General features: G+C 45.3%; 1 protein-coding gene across 1 annotated transcript in view; it reads left to right on the forward strand.

Annotated features, from left to right (window-relative positions):
- GPR149 (G protein-coupled receptor 149) overlaps nt 1-18,895 on the forward strand; it is a 132,050-nt gene that overhangs the window by 46,383 nt on the left and 66,772 nt on the right. Inside the window, exon 2 of the mRNA XM_019619238.2 lies at nt 18,070-18,184. The gene's annotated coding sequence lies outside the window, so the exon portion shown is untranslated. The remainder of the gene's footprint in view (nt 1-18,069; nt 18,185-18,895) is intronic.

Raw genomic sequence — 18,895 nt, forward strand, 5'->3', positions numbered from 1 at the left:
GCCGGCACGGTGGCCATGTGTCGGTCAGAGCCCCGTTCCGCACCGGGCGCTCGCGGACGAGGGCTGTTGCGGGGCTGAGCGGCGGGAGGATCGGGCGCCATCGTTGAGCGCGCCTGGAAAGCAGCCCGCGTCACCTCAGAGCGGCTGTTGGCAGGGGTTTGAAATGTGCTCCGCAGCTCACAAGTGGTGCGAGGGTTGGAGCGGCCTGCCCGCCTCGGGCTTCGTGCTGAGCGCAGCTGAGCTCTCGGAAGGTCTGTGCTGTGCTGTGGGGGCACGGGGTGCTGTTGGTAAAACACATGCGAGCAGGAGGGCTGGCTGGGGCTCCGCAGCTCTGCCTGTCTGTTCTCAGCTGTGCATCACGGCCACGGACGCGACTGTCGGTCAGCACCCAGCCATCGCAGGGCTCAGTGTTGTGCATTAGTGCTTGAAGAATTAAAGATGGTATTTTTGGAGTCGTGGTAACAGCAGGCTTCAGCTACTGTAAGTTTACGCAACCTCTCAGCTTTTTACTTACAGTGAGATGATTATTATTTTTATTAGGGCACAACGTAGTTCATGAAACCGGTGTCTGTTAAGGTTGGCGGCTGTGGGTCTGTATTGCAGGAGCAGTGTAATAGTGGTATCAGTGGGAACAAACGTAGTTAAAATATGCAGTGGATTATAGGAAACCAACTGCCTGCCCACCGTGCAGATGTTGTGGTTTAAATGTATTCTGAGGGTATCTGAGTAGCCCACAGTTTTGCAGCAAATACTGGTATTTTAGAGAAAGTTAAAAATATGACAGAATGTAGAAGCTGACAGCTCAGAGAGCTGATTGTAATCTGAAAACCTGGGTTATTACCGTGGAAAAATAAATTCCATTCCATGAAAAAGAGCACCCAGAGACTGTTATCAGAGAAGTGTAGGAGTGGGATGGCGAATGAGATGTGGGAAGTCAGGAATCTCTGTGCTGTCACCTGGTTGTAGTGCCTTGCTGCTGAGCCTCAGGCCCGGAGCCATCTTTGGCACAGGGAAGGCTGTGCTCTAGCAGCAGCATGCCTCGTGTTCCCTGGGACTCACATAGAGCCAGGAAGGTGGGGTGGTTTGCCTGGGCGTTCTGTAAGCCTTACAGCCCATCCGTGGTCCTCTCTCCAGTGAATTCTGTAAATGTTGCCTGCTAAATGTCCCTGTTGTGACAACTGTGTTCTTAGAACAAAGATCACCCAAGTGCCGTCTGAAACCATTCTGCTTCAGAACTGAGGTGTGAAAGAACAGTTTGGTGAAAAAACCTTACCTGTGATACCTGAGGTAGACAAATGTTTTTCGTGATAACCATGAACAGAATGGATTTTGAGAGTAGTCTGTAGCTTCAGGGCAATCACCAGCCTTGTATGTAGCATTAAGAATTGTGGATGATGCTGTGTAAAGTCTTAAACGAGCCTTTTAAGTGTAGCGTGCCTGACAAGGTGGGCATGGCTGTGCAGTGCAGCAGAGACGCTCATTCAGGGTCCATTTACTGCTAGTATGATACTGGTGTTTGTGTTTGTGTGCATTGGTATGTCTGCCTTGCATGTGCCTGCACTTGCACATGTCTGTGCATCCTATCTGACAGCACTTTGAAGTAGTGTTCAGAACATCAAACAAATTACGCATTTTAACAAAATGTTAACGGTGTGATGTAGCAGTTGGAGATAGGGTTATGTATCAGATGACATTCTGCTTGGAGTACTGCGCATCCAAATTGTATTGATGATTTAGATTGGTGATAGATGAGGAGCCTTTCATCAGGAGAAGCAGATCCCAAAGTATGTGTTTTCTCAGTAGGTTGGAAGGATGGCAGACTGGTGCAGGCTCTGATCAGGGTACAACGTGCCAAAGGGTGAGATTCCTTTCATTGTCGTGTTATGTTCAAACAGTATGCCGTTGACATACTGCAAACCTAATAAACGTGCTGAAGGCCACATTTCTCTGAGTGCTGAGTACAGTTACAATCAAGATTATTAAGGCTGGAAGGTATTCAAAATGAGAAGAAGGAAACGTTTAAATTTAGGATGACAGATTTAAAGTATTCATAAGTAACGTCTAGATCACTGGGGACAGTATTTCACAGCTTAACAGAGCAGTGCAAGATCTCACCTTGCCTGACACAGCAGCAGACTGATAGTGCTCTGCTCTTTCTTGCTGCTTGCACCCTAGATTTGAAGTTTCTTTTCCCCATCCAAATGACAGAAGCAAATAGTCTGCAAGAAAATAAGTTCTGTGTCAGCGTCACAGGTTAGCTGGCTCCACGTCCCTGGACAGTGAGATCATTTGAACAAAGTCTGTTACTTAAATGCCTCTTTTTGGTCTCTTCTTAATCCTGAATGGCAAAGTACAAGGCTTGTGTAACACAGGTACTGTAGAGAAAGTGGGGAAGAAAGAAGCCACCCTGCTTTGGACTGTCAGAACAGTGAGATTTGTCCTGTTCCAAACCATCCTTCTTGGATCTTATCAAATAAAAAACAGGATTTTTGTTCTAATTTGTGTGATTTTAGTACTTTGTGGGGAGTGCGGAGAAACTCTGGTGTGTGTGAGTCTGAGAAAGTGGACTGATAGAATCTGTGTGGGTTGTCTCAGTGAGGACTTGTCCTGCTTTCACTGAAGTCTGTGACAAAGCTTCTAGTAACTTACACTGTGGGATGGAGACCTACGATATCCTTCGATATCCTTCAGCCCTGAAAACTCAGGCTGTTCAGGTAGGTGCTTGTGTGCGGTGCTCAGCTGCGTGTTGCACTGCTAGGCTGATCCCTGAGCATGCATACAGCAGAGCAGGCACAGTGAGCACAGATACCTCTCTGCACTCAGCCGTGGCCAGATCCAGCCCGTGCTGAAGCACCCTAGTTTTGGGAAGCGTAAGTGCAGAGACACAGCACTGGTCTTGTATTGTGTAGAGGGGTGGCACGACAACAGCATCTTAATATTTTTCCTTGCTTTGCTCACACTTGGCTAAGAATAGCTTGCTCAAAGCAAGTGGGTGTTCTTTTTCTTTCTTTCTCTGAAAATCTTCCCTTGTGTCTGGAAGAGCTCTTTCCCATATTGCTTGGTGTTCTTCAGTTTCCATGTACGTTCCTCATGTTTTTGGTTTCCTGCTCTCCGGTCTGTTTTCACTTCAGTGTCCTTTTTTTCTTTTTTTTTTTTTAATTAAATACTCTGTTTCAGTGAAGTTGAGTGTAAGGCAGATCAAATAATTCCAGAGTTAAAGCAGACCCTTGAACTCCATGTTTAATGGGTTTGTAATTAGGCCATGTATCCCTGTGAGAATGGGCAGTCTGAGAACTTACCAGGATTACAAAGGGATTTACTCGCCTACTAAGAGTTTCCAGACCTATTAAATTCTCTATGAAGTTTTTGGGACACCACCTCCTTTGGCAGGGAGCGTTTCACCGAGGCTGTCTGCATACAGAGCTGGGCGATAGGGCGACAGGCAGTGGAGAGCTGCTGTGTGAAGGAGGGAACGGTTCAGGGCTTCTGGAACGTTGAACGCAGAGATGAATTTTTCAGTCTGCCTTGGTAACGCATGGCTGGCTTACACCGCGTGCTGTGTTTGCTCTGAGAGGTCATGTGTGCATATTTAGTAAGACATGAATGTTAAAATGCAATTAACTGGTCATTATATGTGCATTATGCTGCAGATAGATATGATTAGTACTTCTTTCTGATCCTGGAATATGTAATTGTATTTAAAAATAAAGTCTTTGCTTTCCTTGGTCCTACCTGTTCACTATTCATAAGGTTCTGAGACATGACAGGTGTTCAGGGAGATTAAACGTTAGATGCCAGGTTGTTTAATTACAAAGTGGTGGTTTGTTCTTACTCATAACTGAGGGTAGGTGCTGTTGTTTACTGTCCAGAGAGAAAGGGCCAACTCCATGCAAGCAGAGAATGCTTTCCTCCCCACTCCACCTCTCAGTGCTGCTGGCTCAGGTGTGGTGGGCTGGGTGCAAGGCCAGGAGCACGTGGTCACTGTTCTCCCAGCAGCATTATGCTGTTACTTTTATTACCAGGTTAAGGATGCCCAAAGCATAGTAAGGTTTTCCTTTGTTTGGTGATTACCCTGTAAATACTGTGCCATAATTAAAATAGTCTGCCTGCTTGTATAGCCAATTAAGTGTGAATGTGAGCGATTCAGGTCTATTTTTGGATTTGCAGTGGGTTGGATGACGTTTGGATCTAGGCTTGAACTCCGATTTTCCTTTAACTGTGAGGCATTCCAGTTTCTCACTGGGTGGTTGGGGTCCGTAGCCTGACCTGCTGGCTGTAGCAATCTGTGTGCGTCCACAGATGTTAAACTTGTACAGTCCTGTGTAATAGTTGGGTCTGGCAGCTACAGTGAGTTGGAGTAAGTCTTGGTTAGAAATATAAGTTCAGCTGTTCCTGGAGCAGTGCTACAGTTGCTGTCTCTGTTACATCCCTCCCTGCTTCTCTGATGGCATCCTCAATAGTAAAAGTGTGTGTTCTCAGCAGTGGGAGAAACAGAAATACTGCAGTCTGCACTGTGCTGGGCAGCTTGTTGTTTATGCAGACAGCTGTGATGAACTTCTCTTATTTCCATGGCTTCAGAGAAGCCTTCTTACCTGCCGGTAAAGCTGTTCCTTTGCAGTCTTTGGCACTATGTTGGATTTATACTGCTGATCAAGCAGCCTAACAGCACAGAGTTTGGCCTTCTAAAGCAGCGGGAGCTGATAGTTCATTGTGTCACACTGGGAGTTCTTAAAATATAACCAGAGCCATTAATCTGTAGAGTTTCTGGAAAACAGAATTGCAGGTTAAACATCAAGCACAAACTGTCCTTTCCTCTGTCTTCGTGGAAGTAGCTTTTGAAAGGCTGAGAGCTGCTGCAGAGATAACAAGGACTGAAGAATTTGCAGCAGGTGGTACCAACTGTGCTTGGACAACTCCCAGCCGCAGCAATGGGCTGCGTGGCTGCGGAGAGGCCTGGGGCATCGGCCAGGGACTGCGGCACGAGTGGGAGTGGGAGCAGTGAGTGCCTGCAGCACTGAGCCCGTCCCACGAGTGTGCTGTTCTGTTTTCATTCCATGAGATAACCTTCAGGGAACACCATGTTAAAATTACAAAAAACAAACTTACAAAATTGCTTTTGCTTTGTTTTGACCAGCTCAGTATATCCACTTTCTATCCAGAAGGAAACCACGTGGCAAATGTGCTCTGTCTGATGATGAAGGATGCCAGGGACAGTGTGAGCAAAGGAAAGCATTTCTCTCCTTCAGGGAACGATCCCAACAAACGCAAATATTAAAAGTATTTGCTAGCAGTTCCCACGTTTGCCCGGGGAGAGGTTCTCAAGGAAGCTCCCCTGCACAGCAAAGGAAGGATGGCTCCTTGTGGGTTGGTTCAGTAGAACGTAAGATACTGGGGTAATGAAACCATAGGGAAGCCTGTGCCAGTCTCGCAGCATACACAGATCTCCTTTGGGCCCTTGTGATCTTTCTGTTACCTAGCAGTACTGTAAAGTGCATCTCTCACTTGAATGTCATAGTTCACTCTTCTTGTTTTACAGACAGTGTCTCTGAGCGGTACCACTTGTGTTCCTGTCGCAGCCTGTCAGGCTGCTTGTGGTACTGGTGTGTGTTTGCCTTAGTGAGAAAACAGACATGGCTGTATGGCATCAGAATACTCAGCTAAGCTTGGCCGCTGCCTGCAGTCAGTGCAGCTTTTTGGGACGTGGACCCAGCCTTGCCCCATGCTTTTTTTTGTTTGTTTGTTTCCAATGCACTATAAAACAACTTTTTTACATTGCATTTTTCTGTTCCCACTTTACAGAGTTCATCTGTTTCCATTCACAGTTTAGAATTTGATCATCAGTTTCTTATATATATATATTTTTAAATTTCTTTTTGGATGATTTCAGGTAAATATGTTGCTGTATGTGCTTATGAGTCAGCAAAGTAGAGCTGCGTGTAAGGCAAAATTTGGATGTATACCAACACGATCTGTTTTCATTTATTTAAACTCTTTCCCCATGGTGGCCTCGGTGCTCACTGGGGATCCTCCCAGAGCTCTGTGCTGGTGCTGACGTTGGCTGCAGCTTTCCTGATGGTGGCAATACAGCCTGTGGCAAAGAGAGATAGTGATCACAGGATTTCAATTACGTGGAGATTAAAGGATAAACTTTGTCAGATGTTTTGCTAATAACTATTAGAACAAAACAGTTTAATCTTTCATATGATTTAACAGCGATTAGAGAATAATCCAATATACTCAAATATCATTCTTTGCAGTACCCGTTAACTGTTTGGAACATTTTTGTATGTACTTAACAAAGAAAATAGGATACTTCTGGTACTGCTTTTGTGGAGATGTAGTCTGCAGGTGGATGCTGCCATACAGATAAAGCAGCAGATACACAGTGATAATACCCCGATAGAGCCGCAGTAATAATTCTTCAAGGTAATGTGCTGCTTAATGTCTCCTACAAAGAAGAAATGTGGGGGGGTAAAGGCCAGTTAATTACACGAAGGGAAGTTTTCTCAGCTGTGCTGTCCTGGTGCTGACTGTAGAAGTAATCACGCTGTGCAGCACAGCAGCAGGAGTTTGGGAGAGTTGAGAATGTCAGCTGTGCCTCCTGAGATGAAACAGGTACATCTGAATGTCGTTATTTCAGCCATCAGAAGAGAAGGAGGGTGTGCTGGTGAGGGTGGGAGCTGGGCCCTGAGCTGGGTCAGGCTATGCTGCAAGATAACATCTGTCTCTTTGAATGCAATTTGCTTACATCTCTGTTTTTGGGAGGAGGTTACCAGGAGTACATGGAGGGAATGTACATCTAAGAAGCTTTCCCTTTTAAGTTCTGTCAGTTGAGTAAAGCCTTTAAAGTAGGCCAGGCTAGCAGGGCAGTGTTGCAGCATGTATGTTTTAGTGCTTCTGGGTCTAGTCCAGCTGTGCTGGGGCAGGCAGGTGGCTGAGATGTAAATTGAAGGGTAGGGAAACTGTGAAGTAGTAATTACCCTCAGGAGAAAGGAATAAGCATTTCCCAATTGAAAACTGTTTTGCAAGTAGTTTGAATGTAAGAGTGGCAGTTTTGTCTTAATTATTCCAGTATATGAATATGTTGCTGTGTCTCACTGGTCCATACTAAGTGGCACGTACTGTCTGCAGTGCAAGCAGAAAGCCAGTTGTTTGAGGTGTATATTAAACTACAGGTCTGTGTGCCAGGCTGCTTACATCAGCGGGTGTTACTGTGTTCCAGTTTCAAGCATAACTCCTGATTCCTCTCCTGGAGATAAGTGAGTGATTTTTTTGGGAAGATTTAATATGGAAAATGGGCCCAGTGGAGTGTGAAGAAAGTCAGACCTGTAGGGGATGTACACACTGCTGAGGAGCTGCTTCAGATTCCTTGTATAGAAACTTTAAACTAGGTTCGATCTTGTGTTCCTTGTGATCAGGTTTGCAGAATGTAAAGAAATACTTAGCATCATAATCTAGCTCATCTCTGCCATCTCTGATGAGCCCATGCCTCGTGTTCCTTTGGCGTTGGAGAGTAACTGCTGCTCCCAGCTGCTGCAGCTTTGTGGTGGTTTGATTCTCTGGCGTGTATGCTGAAGGTACCACAGCAGCTTTTTATCGTTGTCCTGCCTATTGCATACGGTACAAGTAAGGTAAACCTCCTCTTCTCAATACCTGGTGGCCAAACCAGATTTAATACTGTGACTTTGCTGATTGAAAGCCAGTCAGAGATACGGTGACTTCATTTTTGAGGTGATTATTCCGCAAATGTCCTATGGCTTTTGGTTCCTTGGAGAACATGCACAGTTGTTTGGCTGCCCTGCAGTCTTGTGCTCTCTATTCGAGTTCAGTACGGTTTGATTCACAGAAGTCGCCTTTCTGAGACTCATTTGTAGCCTTTATGCTACAAATCTCAATATGAACCATTGTGGCAGTGGAGCAGCAGTAGATGTACATGGATGAAAATGTGATGCAGTTTGGGTGGCAGATGCCGCTGTCTGGCCTGTTAATAGCAAGTTCATGTGTCAGTTACTGGGGAGCAGACTGTGCCTTCTAAACAGCATGAGGATGTTAAATGCAGTAGCCAGCACCCTTAGTGCTCTGCTGAATGGCACCTGAGGGCAAGGAGAGAAAGCGTTCAAGAGATGAAAGGCGTCAGAGGAGTAAATAAAACTGAGCCATTCAGTTTTCCAGTATATGTCTGGAAATGCGCAGTATGCCGTGCGTCCTGATCCACATCCCAGGATTGATTTGGAGTCAAATTCAGGATTTCTGCAAAGTGGGCATCAATTCATTGGAGTTGACAGAGTTAAATTAATTCCCACATAATTCTGTAATCCAGACAAGAAAATGACCATAGATATTTTATGGAATTTTAACATCAAGTCATAAATCTAGATTAGGAGTCCTGGGGTTATTTTACAGATTTGATTCATGCCAATGATGAAGCACCTTTGCCAATGCATTTGTAAGACACTTGTTCAGGTCCAATCTAAGCTAGGTAAATTCCTTGAAGCTGGGTATGATGTCAAACCCAGCTCCATAGGCTGCAGCTGGCATGCTGAGGGGACAGTAAAGGCTAGATGAGTGAAAAATTCCAGTCCGTTTTCTCCTGTGGTGTGGCCATTCCTCCTGGGCTGGATGTTTGCACTGGGCGCAGGGGATTTCTGATTGCAGCTGTGTGTCCTTCAGGTCCTGAAATCCTGTGTGAAATCAGTTTTTAATGGAGCTGTGTAGGGAAATACTCGGACTTGCGGCTTTTCTTTTTTCATCCAGTTGAAGATCTTTGGATTTAATAACTGAAGTTCAGGCACTGCGTGGCTGTTCTGTAGGTGTTTGGATACAGTAAGTGCAGGAAGGAGCCCAAGAATGTGGAGCAGCTATGAAATATTCTGTGTTATGACTCCAGTACGTCTCACTGTGATTCTTAGAAGGAACGAAGTGTGGCCCTGCGGAGGATGAAGGGGAAGCTTCCATGTGCTACCTGAGAAATTGTTTTGACAGCCATTCCCACGGGAGTGCCATAAAAAAGCGTCAGGTGTGCTTACGGGATCTGCATCGCTGCCACAACAAGGCTGTGTAAATGGCCGGAGCAAACCCTGAGGTCTTTTTCAAGACAAATTTCTATGCTTAAGAATGGAAAGGCACCATAAATACTGGTGGTACGCTGGGTGTTTTACCAGAGTTATGTAGTGGTTGTGCTTCTCTTTAAGCTGCCCAATTAAATATAGATAGAAAAAGACTGGTATCCTTAATAATTGAGCACACCATGTCAGGCAATGTATGCTGTCTGTGCAGTGTTTTGTTTCAACAGCCCTGGGTTCAATTTCAAAGAATAAGCTCGAAAGCAGTGCAAGAGTTAGGGCGCTTTTTCCTGGTGGGAGTTGTTACGGACTGCGTTGCCTGCAATGCTCTGGCAGCATCATCGCGCTGAAGGAAAAAGTAGATGTTTCACATGGCTGTTCTCCTTTGTGTAACTGCTGTGGGGATGGATGAAGCAAGTGTGAGCACCAGTGGTTGTGACAAGGCAAGAGGGGTGGTGTGAGTGGATGAGAGGAGTGCTGCCAGCTTACTTCACCTCAACAGCTGCTTCAAAAATAGCCTGAAACGTAAGTGGCCGTAGCCCTATTGCTGGCAAATACAGGATGGAAAGGAAATACCTGCTCCTTAGGTTTTTGGAAAGATTGCTGGTAACTGAACTAGCGGTCTGGTAGTAAAATATCTGGAAAGCATTTTCCTCTGGCAGCATTATCCCCAGCTGTGAAGTCAGTGTTGGAAGAACTGTAGTAGATGAAAATTTTTCTTTTGTTTCAAACAGTGCTCCAGCCATTGAGGTTATCACTTTTGTCTTTGTAGAACTATAGCGTGGCTCTGGTTGGAAGGGACCTCAAGGATCAGGTGCCAGCCCTGTTCTGTGCTCCTGTTCCTTTACCCTTGGGCTGCAGTAGATTTTTGGTACATGAACGGCACTTTAAATGCAACACATCCAAGAGTAATGAAGGCAAATATTAACCAAAATTACAAAGCTTTCTGGAGACTCTTCCTCCTTGCCCCCAACGTAGTCCATCTGTTGCGTTAATTGACTAGAGGAATGCTTGTTGAAACATGATCATTAAGACTAAAATAAAGGGTAATGTACGTCAAGAGTAATGGGGAAACTTCGGAGTACTTGTAGGACTAGAATAAAAGATTTTCCGGGCTATTGGTTGTAAATTGACCATGCCTATTATAAGTAAAATAAAATAACATTCTGCTAATAGATTTAATATAAACTTTCTTAACCTTTTTTCCCTGAAGTCTGTGCAGCATTGTGGATGTTTCTAAGGAAAGCCTTGGAATTATTCCTACGTGAGTTAGCACTGTGGCACTGGTTTCTGATCTCCTTGCTCCTCCAGAAAACCCCTCGGATAAAACAAGTGACCAAGCACAGAAGTTGGTACCCAGGGTAAAGTGCTGCCTAATCTCTACCTCAGAGAAAAAATAAGAATTGTTTTATTGTAACAGCAGAGTAATTACTCTGAATAGTAAGGAGTCTCAGATGCATTCATTATATTCCAAATACAGATGGAAGTCATTTATCAAACACAATGAACAAAACAGGAGGAAATGTGTAAATGTCAAAAAGATGCAATGACTTCACTGTCCTTGAACAGCAGCTGAGTTTAATTACACACATTCAAACTTTTCTTACTTTCCAGCAGGTGTTGTAGTTACCTGCTGGTTTCACGTGTGGGAGTCGCTGGGTCAGCACAGCACAGGAGGGCTGGCAGAGCAGGCAGGGCGGCTGCTGGCAGGGCTGAGCAGAGCGGTGCGGGTCGGTTCTGCCTTGTAGCACAGCTGCACGGCTGGCTGCTGCTCAAGCACCTGCCTGGCCCACCCGCTGCCAGCAATCAGCGCTGCTCCAGCTCATGCTCAGCTGTGTTGGAAGGAGCTGTCGTTGCATCAGTGTTCTGCCCTGTTCGTCTCTCTTGCGTGGCTTAAGGAAAGATGTCTTTTCGGTCAGTTACGTGGAAGAGCTCAACTGGAATGTCAAAAACAGAAGGATGTGCTGAGTAGCAGCCTAACTAGTATGCAAGGGTTCTCCAGGAACGAAGACTAATTTCTGAGCTCAGTCTCTATTGCTTTAATGGAATAAAACATGTAAGTTAACTAGGAAATTAAGCCGGGTAATCGCAGCTGGCTACTCTTGTAGGCATAGAGCACAGCAGTGCTCTCTTTGGAAATCTTGTGTTAGCTTTTTCTGCAGAAAAGATAGGTACCATCTAAACAAAGCAAGTCAGAAGTCGTGTTGAAAACGTACAGACTACCTGCTCTCTAAGATGATAGGATAAATTACACATACACCTCAGGTAGAACTGAGGGACAAATCTAGCTGGTCCTTCCTTCAAAGGAAGCAAGTAATAACTGGAAAAAAGAAAAAAGGTAAAACTGAAGAAAGTACTGAATTAACCAACAGTACATTCTGCTTTTACCAACAGTATATTTGCTTACACAGAGTTGTCCTAACACTGAGCTAGATTGATTTTTTTTTTTTTTTTTGCTACTCAGGTATTTAGACTTGTATGTGATGTGTGAAGGATGCCATGCATGCAGTGTTAAAGCAGATTTCCCAATTAATTTTCACTAGCTTACCTCATTGAGGCTGGTATCTGAGAAGATAAATATGAATCCCAAAATGTAGTTCTGTTACACGTGTGTCTGAATAAATGCAGGTGTTTGGCAGCAGGACTATTGCAGACCCCAAAGGTACAGTCACAACAAAACATCTTTTGTTGTGCCGTAAATGACATCTACTGCTTCCCTTTGCACCAGATGGAACAGCTGCAGCTCGTGCTGGAGTGTCATTGACCAGGGTGGTCTGCTGGAGAAAGGAAGCAAAGCTTTGCCCTTTTTCTGAGTGCTTCTAAATGTGTAACTGTAAACGAGCAGCTGAATTCATAACACACTTTCTTAAATATTGCTATGCATGGAAAGTGAAAAGAATGGTGGGTGAGCTATGAAATGCAACAGTTACATGGGTGAAACACAGCTGCAGAAGCATTTGTTTTTGCAGATGCTTCAGCCCACTGTTGCCCTTATTTGTGAAGGGTCTTGCCATCGATTCTCTGTGACTTTCATAGTTTTGAAGGTGATTGGTACAAATGTAGCCTGACCACTTCCAGCACCGCTGATAGAGCTGCTTTTGAATCGAAAGAAGTAGCGGAACAAGCTGTGACCGGAGTGCTGCAGGAATGGCTCTGGTTGCTCTCTTATCCTCATCCTCCCACTGCTCCAGTTTAGTCTTATCACTTCTTTGTAAAAGAACAGCTGTGTGAACACCGATATTCCTGCAGAATGAGGCCTGGAGGTACAAGTGTGGACAGTGCAGTGGTGCAGCCTGAAGGAAGGGACTTCTGCAGATCCTCCTCCTCAGGGTGCCTGCTGTGCTCAGCTGGTTGTGTACATCTCGGGGAGGAAACGGCTCAGAGCCCTGCTGGATTGAGTTCAGTGCAGGAGTGCTATTTCCTCACTGAAAATGGATTGCTGTCCATACTCAGTTTATCTGAAAAGTAGAGCCCTGTTGGGATTGTTAACTTCTACTCGATGACTTAGTGATGGTCTTTTTCCTCAGCGACAGTTTATTCCATCTTCTTTTTACTTTCTTTTATGAAAAGGTAGCTGCATCAATAAGATGAATATGAACACTATAATGCTAGTTTAAATGAAAGTACTGATGGTTAGGCTACTCTGGGACAGCCATACTTATTCAAATTGCACATTTGAATGTTGTATTACTAGCATTGCTTTTCAAAGAAGAAAGATTTTTATGGATTGGGGGCATTCCCACAAAGAAGCCCAGGACTGCACACAAACACCCTGAATTTCATGTGCTTGCCACATTTCCGTGCACAGATCAAGTTAATGGAGTGCATGTTTTTGCTTGGGGCCTCGTGCTGCTGTCTGAAAGGAGCACCGTGTGTTTGGAGCTGGGCAGTTCTGTGTTGGAGGGGGGGCTGCGCTCTGACTGCGCTCTGAAGCCCAACCAGCTGCTGTTTTCTAGGCTGCTTTCTGTTTCTAAAAAGAACCAAATAAAATGAATGCAGTTAAAGCTGGTTCTTGGAATGTCAAGTCTTAATTGTCATTGCTTGTGGTGGGTGATAGGAAAACAGTGCCAGTGTGTGATGGAAACCAGAGGAATTTCTGTTGAGATGAGCTGCCTGCCTCCTCCCTGTGAGTGCCAGTTTGAAGTCAGCCTTCTGCCCGTTAGTGCAGAGGCCCTGGAAACATGCGGGAACTTTCTGGTTGCTGACAATGACAGAAGAATCTCGGGAAGGTAACCTCAGTGCTGGAGAGGCCAGGCCAGTTTCTAGCAAGTGATTCCGAGCTAAAGGCTGGGCCCAGGTGCTGCAAGGATTTGTGTTTCCTTCGAAAAAGCCCAACCTGCTGCTCCTCAGCAGCCGTTACTGTGCTGGGCACAAGGGTTTGGGCAGTGTTTGGTATCACAGTTTAAAACTGAATGATCAATGAAATGGAATTCCTTTTATGTCCAGATTCCGTGCTGAACTCAGGATCCTTTCGCTCTACCAACTTCATGCTGCTGGCAGACTGCAGTACAGCCGGGTTGCCTCTGTGAAAATAGGGCTGTAATCTGTGGTCAAGAACAGGGCAAGAGGCCTGTGGTGAAAGTCATGGGGTGTGAAATACCACTTCGAGAAGCTTTGTAAAAGGAATGGGGCCTTGCTACATGTGTTTGAAAACATGTCTTTGGAAATTATACTTTTAAATACCTTCGGATCTGAAGACAAGTCCCTCGGTGAGTCTGCGAAAGCATTACTTTGTTATCTTCCAGTACCAGATACAAATTGCTTGTGACCTTGTGAGGAAGAATGCGTGATTTATCACCGAGAAAGATCAGAATTTGAGGTTTTGTTCTAGATTGGACTTCTTTGCTCGTCATTGCGGGGTAGAAGCACAGGGATTGATTTCTGTCGCTGGCATAAATGAATGTCCAAACTTCAAGATAGCGTTCATCTCTTTAACAAGACCTCCCTGGTTTACTAGAGAGGCTGTTATCAGCACTTCCATGACCTCAGTCATTAGACAGTGATGTTTCAAGAGCAGCCCCAGCCCTAACAGAACCTGCCCACAGATGTGTCACTCCCACATTGAGGCGGCACGTAAGAGTCTGTCCCCTTCTTTCCTGTACTCCCCTTTAGGTACTGCCAGGCTGCTCCCAGGTCTCCTGGAGCCTTCTCCTCTCCAGCCTGCACAGCCCCAGCACTCAGCCTGTCCTGACAGGAGAGGTGTTCCATCCCTGGGCTCATTTCTGTGGCTCTCCTGTGGATGTGCTCCAGCAGCTCTGCCTTTCTTCTGTACTGAGGGCTGAGGACTCCACATCTGGGCGCATCCCTGCAGACAGCCAAGGTCAGGCTGCTCAAGCTGTGGCTGTCACTGTTCACCACAGGAGAGTTGGACTGATGGCCTTTAAGGTTCCCTTCCAGCTCGAACCTTTCTATGATTCCAAGTGCCTCCGCAGGGTGCCAGGTCTGCAGTGAAGCTCAGCTCCTGAGCAGTGTAATCTGTTGAGTAATCCTCATGGAGCTCGGGGCTGGGTAGGAGGAAGCATAAACATGCCAGGCATTGCTTGCTTAGGCTGGGTGTAACAGCAGGGTCTGCCTCTCGTGCTGTCTGTGCTCCACATGACAACGTAGTGCTGGTCTTCCTATTTTTTTTGCACCCGCAAGGGAAGCAGAGAAATAGAAAGGAAAAAGACTGTGTGCAAATTCAGTATAAAGGAAACATGAAAATGAAACAAAAAGCTTTTCCTTATTTTCTGCAAAATGATTCTGGAATTTTTTCTCAGTGGATTAGCATTTGATGTAGTTCTTTTTTTCTATATATTTTTTTTATTGTTAGACCCTCTGAATGATAAAAGAAGATGACATTTTAGTGAGGGTGAGCAGAGTAGTCCTCAATTTAACTAATGTAACTGTACATTCGTTCCGGATCTTTGTCAACATACATTAAAAATACTTCATCGGTTCAACCCATTTAATTTTCTGAGGGAGTCCCTCAGAGAGCTCCTCGCTGTTATGTGAATTAAGAGACACAGGCAGTCTGGAAGAGGAGCCTTTGAATGTTTCATTTCTCTGTTGCGTAATGCGCTGACACGTCTTGTCTCTGAAGGTGTCTCACAAAGCAGTCCTGGGGTGATGGCTGAGATGGAGATGGGACTGAACCCTACAGAGGCCATGGCCTGTAGAGGGGCTGCTCAGTGCAGAAAGTGCCTACAGGATCTGTGTGCATTGTGCTTCTGATTTATTTCTTTTCTTCTTTTTTTCGGCCTTTGCTCTGATGGCCATTGAATCACTGAAGGCTCGGTTCAGGAAACTTTGAATCAGGTCCCTGATAAAGGCAGCGTGCGAGGAGTTCCAAGGCTTATTCCTTGTGTTGCCAGTTACTCTGTTACAGCTTGGGAAGGAGCTGGATTTCAGCTCTTCCATCTTGCAGGGGGAAATGAACTCTTCTTAAGAACTGAAAATACGCGTGAGGCAAAGACCATAATTTTGTTACCATTAGAGCCTATTTTAATGTGCTTAAATATACGTTCCATACACTGGTAGGGCAACATTATTTTTCTTTACTGTGGGTTTCGAGGATAGTTTTGCTAACAAGTCTTGCACGTAGGAAAAAACCCATCAGGTTATTTTTGCAGCTTGTCGATCTTGATGATTTTCTAAGGGTAGAAGTGGTTGGCTGCATCATGCTGTGATGCAAGCCACGACAGAAATGAGCACAATTACCCTAGAGTAGTATTTTCCTCTGTCTCTTCATTTGGAAATGTTTCCATACACATATGTTTCCACACGCACTGTGGGAGAAAGACAGGAGGCGTGCAGCTGACAGAGCAGAGACTTTCTCAGTAATAAACAGCACTTCTGCCATTGTGGTCGGCTTCTGTCCCAGACCTACCTCAAAAAGCTGTGCTTTGACTGTGTGTGTCATTGGCAGGCAGCTGTGGAGGCATCACATTATGCTTGCTGCTACGTTATTTCAACTATAAATAGAGACCTCGAGCCCTTTGCACCGAAACCTTCCCCCTCACCTCCATGAGACCAGTCTGCAGCTCCCCTCTGCCCCATGTCCATCAGAGGCACTGAACTTGGCTGCGTGGCTGTCAGCACATCGTGCCATTGTGCTTAAAGCCAATGCTTTTATCTTCAGCTTTTTTATTTTAATGCTAACTTTGGGGCTTTGGGCTGTCACTCATCCCCTTCACTGAAATCGGCAGCTGTTTTGTACCTGAAAAAAGTGAAATATCAGAGGAAAAAAAATCTCTGTATTATGTTGAATTTCCTCCATGACTCCAATTTTTATTGCACTGTTACTGAAAATGAGAACAATTTAACGATGCTTTTCCTTTCCCTTTTTACTTTTTTCCCTTTAGCTGGATATACACTATTCCTATAGAAATGGAAGACAAATGGAGGTAGCTAATTGCAGTATAGATGTCTCTGTAACAGCTTTCTCGTGGAATTGTGCTCCTGCATGTGAGACCCAGAGGTCTGATCAGCGTTCATCTGCCTGCACCCAGTGAGGTGGTGGCTCCCTGTAAGCTTCCACCAGCTCACCTGGAGACCATCAGAAGCTCAGCGTTTCGCCCATATTTAGAGGTGTTTGGGGAAGCTTCACAAATACTTTCTTTTTTGGCTCAAACCTTAAGTGGGACCCCATGGAGATAGTTTTGCGTCTCCATTAGTGTGCAACCAAAGAGGGTTTTTGTTAGAATTGCTGTGAATATTAAATTGAGTAATAGAGTGAATATAGCTGTAAGCTTTTAGCTGAATTTGGATCTAACGCACAGAGTGAATGAAATGAGGTGCATCTTTGTGTTCCTCCACAAGAAAGCCTCTGAAGCTTATCACAGGCCAGTCTCAGAACACTTCTTGTTCCTGCTGTCCAGCAACCCAGCTGGAAACATTTGGTTTTAAATCATTGTGCATGTTTGTTAAATGGGAATTATCCAAGTTAAAAAGCCTCAAACATGACCAAAGCCTAGTAGGTCTTGTGTGACCACAAGAAATTAGATCACTTATTTTGATAGCAGTTTAGGTTTTCCTCAGATACTGTTCCTGACTAAATACATCTCTTTGCCTAGACGTAATAAAGACCTACTCATTGCAGACAAAGGGAGTTCCTTAGGATGCCTGGGACTGTTAGGTGTGGGGATGTGCGAGGCTTCCCACAGGGCACAGCTGAGCCTGGGAAGGTTGCTGTTCAGTGGGAGCTGGGGCTGCCCCACACTGAGCCCTGAACGTGTCAGGAGCACAGGCTGTTGGCAGGGGAGAGGTTTTCTTCCTCTTCCTTGTCCTGTTGATCTTTATATGGGGGCAGCTCTCCTGTGACTTCAGGGCATGTGCCTTAGGTTTTGGTGACAGTAAGTGGATTAGAAGTTCCGTGGCCTGTCTGTGGACATATTCCTCTGAGGGGCTGCTTCCACCCCCTTTTCTGTAGCGAGATGATGATAGAGCCTCTATACCAATCCTGCCACACAAAAGTACATTTCTAAATTAGAGACATGTTCTGTTAGTGAGCTGTGTTCCTGTGAGAGAAGTGGAGCTCTGGTGTGCCAGTGTGCTCCTGGCCTTGTCAGGCACAGTGGGGTTGGCCACCAGCACGGGGGGCTTGGGGGGGTTGGCTCTAATGTAGCTGCTGTGCCAGTTAGCCCAGAATTGTGATTAACGCTCTTAAAAAGCATCTACATTCTTCTGCAGCACAGATGTTGTTTAAATCTTTTATTTGAGGTCTTAATTTATTTAGTGTTCAATTCCCCTGTGGCCTTGCACTTGCATATCATGTTTTTAAGTGCTTCTCTTCTTTATGTAGAAGGCAGTTTGTGTTATTGCTTTCTAGACAAAGAACAACCTGCATACAAACATTTAATTCTGACTTTTGTTTCTCTTGCTGGGTTTTCTTTGTAGGCTTTGTGTTGCTGGGAGTTGTGTTGATAGTAGTCTTGAAGTATGGACGGTATGGATGGCAGAGGGAGGAAAGTGATTCCTGAACTACAGTACTCAGTAGTTTTGCAATTATTTGTGAACTGTTTTATAGATTTGTCCTGGAAAGAGGAGTTCTTACAGAGAGATGTGATGAAGTATTGCCGTGCCTAGAAGAAATGACTGTTGAGGAGAGAAAAAAAAGCAAATTTCAAAGCATGGTAAAAGATGTAAGTAAAATCCTTATGCAGTAGCAGCTTACATGAGTGTTGTTTTCCTGTGTGCACACCTGCTTAGTGGAGTATCATATTCTTACTGAAAGAAGTGTCACAGGTCGTGGAAAGTTTTAGTTTTGTGCCCTTCCTCAAAGGAACATGAGGCTGTCTGAAGTCTCTGGTATCTACTCATTTTATGGGAAGTTACGGTAGGACTGTGGTACTGTTGGATTTGATAGACTCGCTCAGGGATCAAACCAAGCTGAAAGAAATTTGTGCGGGAGCAACTGCCTGAACTCTGGCAGCTGCTGAGCATGGTGGTTCAGATGATTTGGCTTCAAACCCTTCAGTTTTTTCACACAGTTGAGAACTGGCTGACTGGCAGAGTGCAGAGGGTCGTCGTTGGTGGTGCAGAGTCTGGCTGCAGACCTGTAACCAGTGGTGTCCCCCAGGGGTCTGTGCTGGGTCCGGTCTTGTTCAACATCTTCATCAATGACCTTGATAAGGGGACAGTGGCCACCCTCAGCAAGTTTGCTGATGATACGAAGTTGGGAGGATTGGCTGACACGCCTGAAGGCTGTGCTGCCATTCAGCGAGACCTGGACAGGCTGGAGAGCTGGGCAGAAGAACCGGATGAGGTTCAACAAAAGCAAGTGTAGGGTCTTGCTTCTGGGAGGAATAATTGCATGCACCAATACAGGCTGGGGATGAGCTGCTGGAGAGGAG

This window comes from Meleagris gallopavo, chromosome 11 (genome assembly GCF_000146605.3).
Source record: "Meleagris gallopavo isolate NT-WF06-2002-E0010 breed Aviagen turkey brand Nicholas breeding stock chromosome 11, Turkey_5.1, whole genome shotgun sequence".
NCBI lineage: Eukaryota > Metazoa > Chordata > Aves > Galliformes > Phasianidae > Meleagris > Meleagris gallopavo.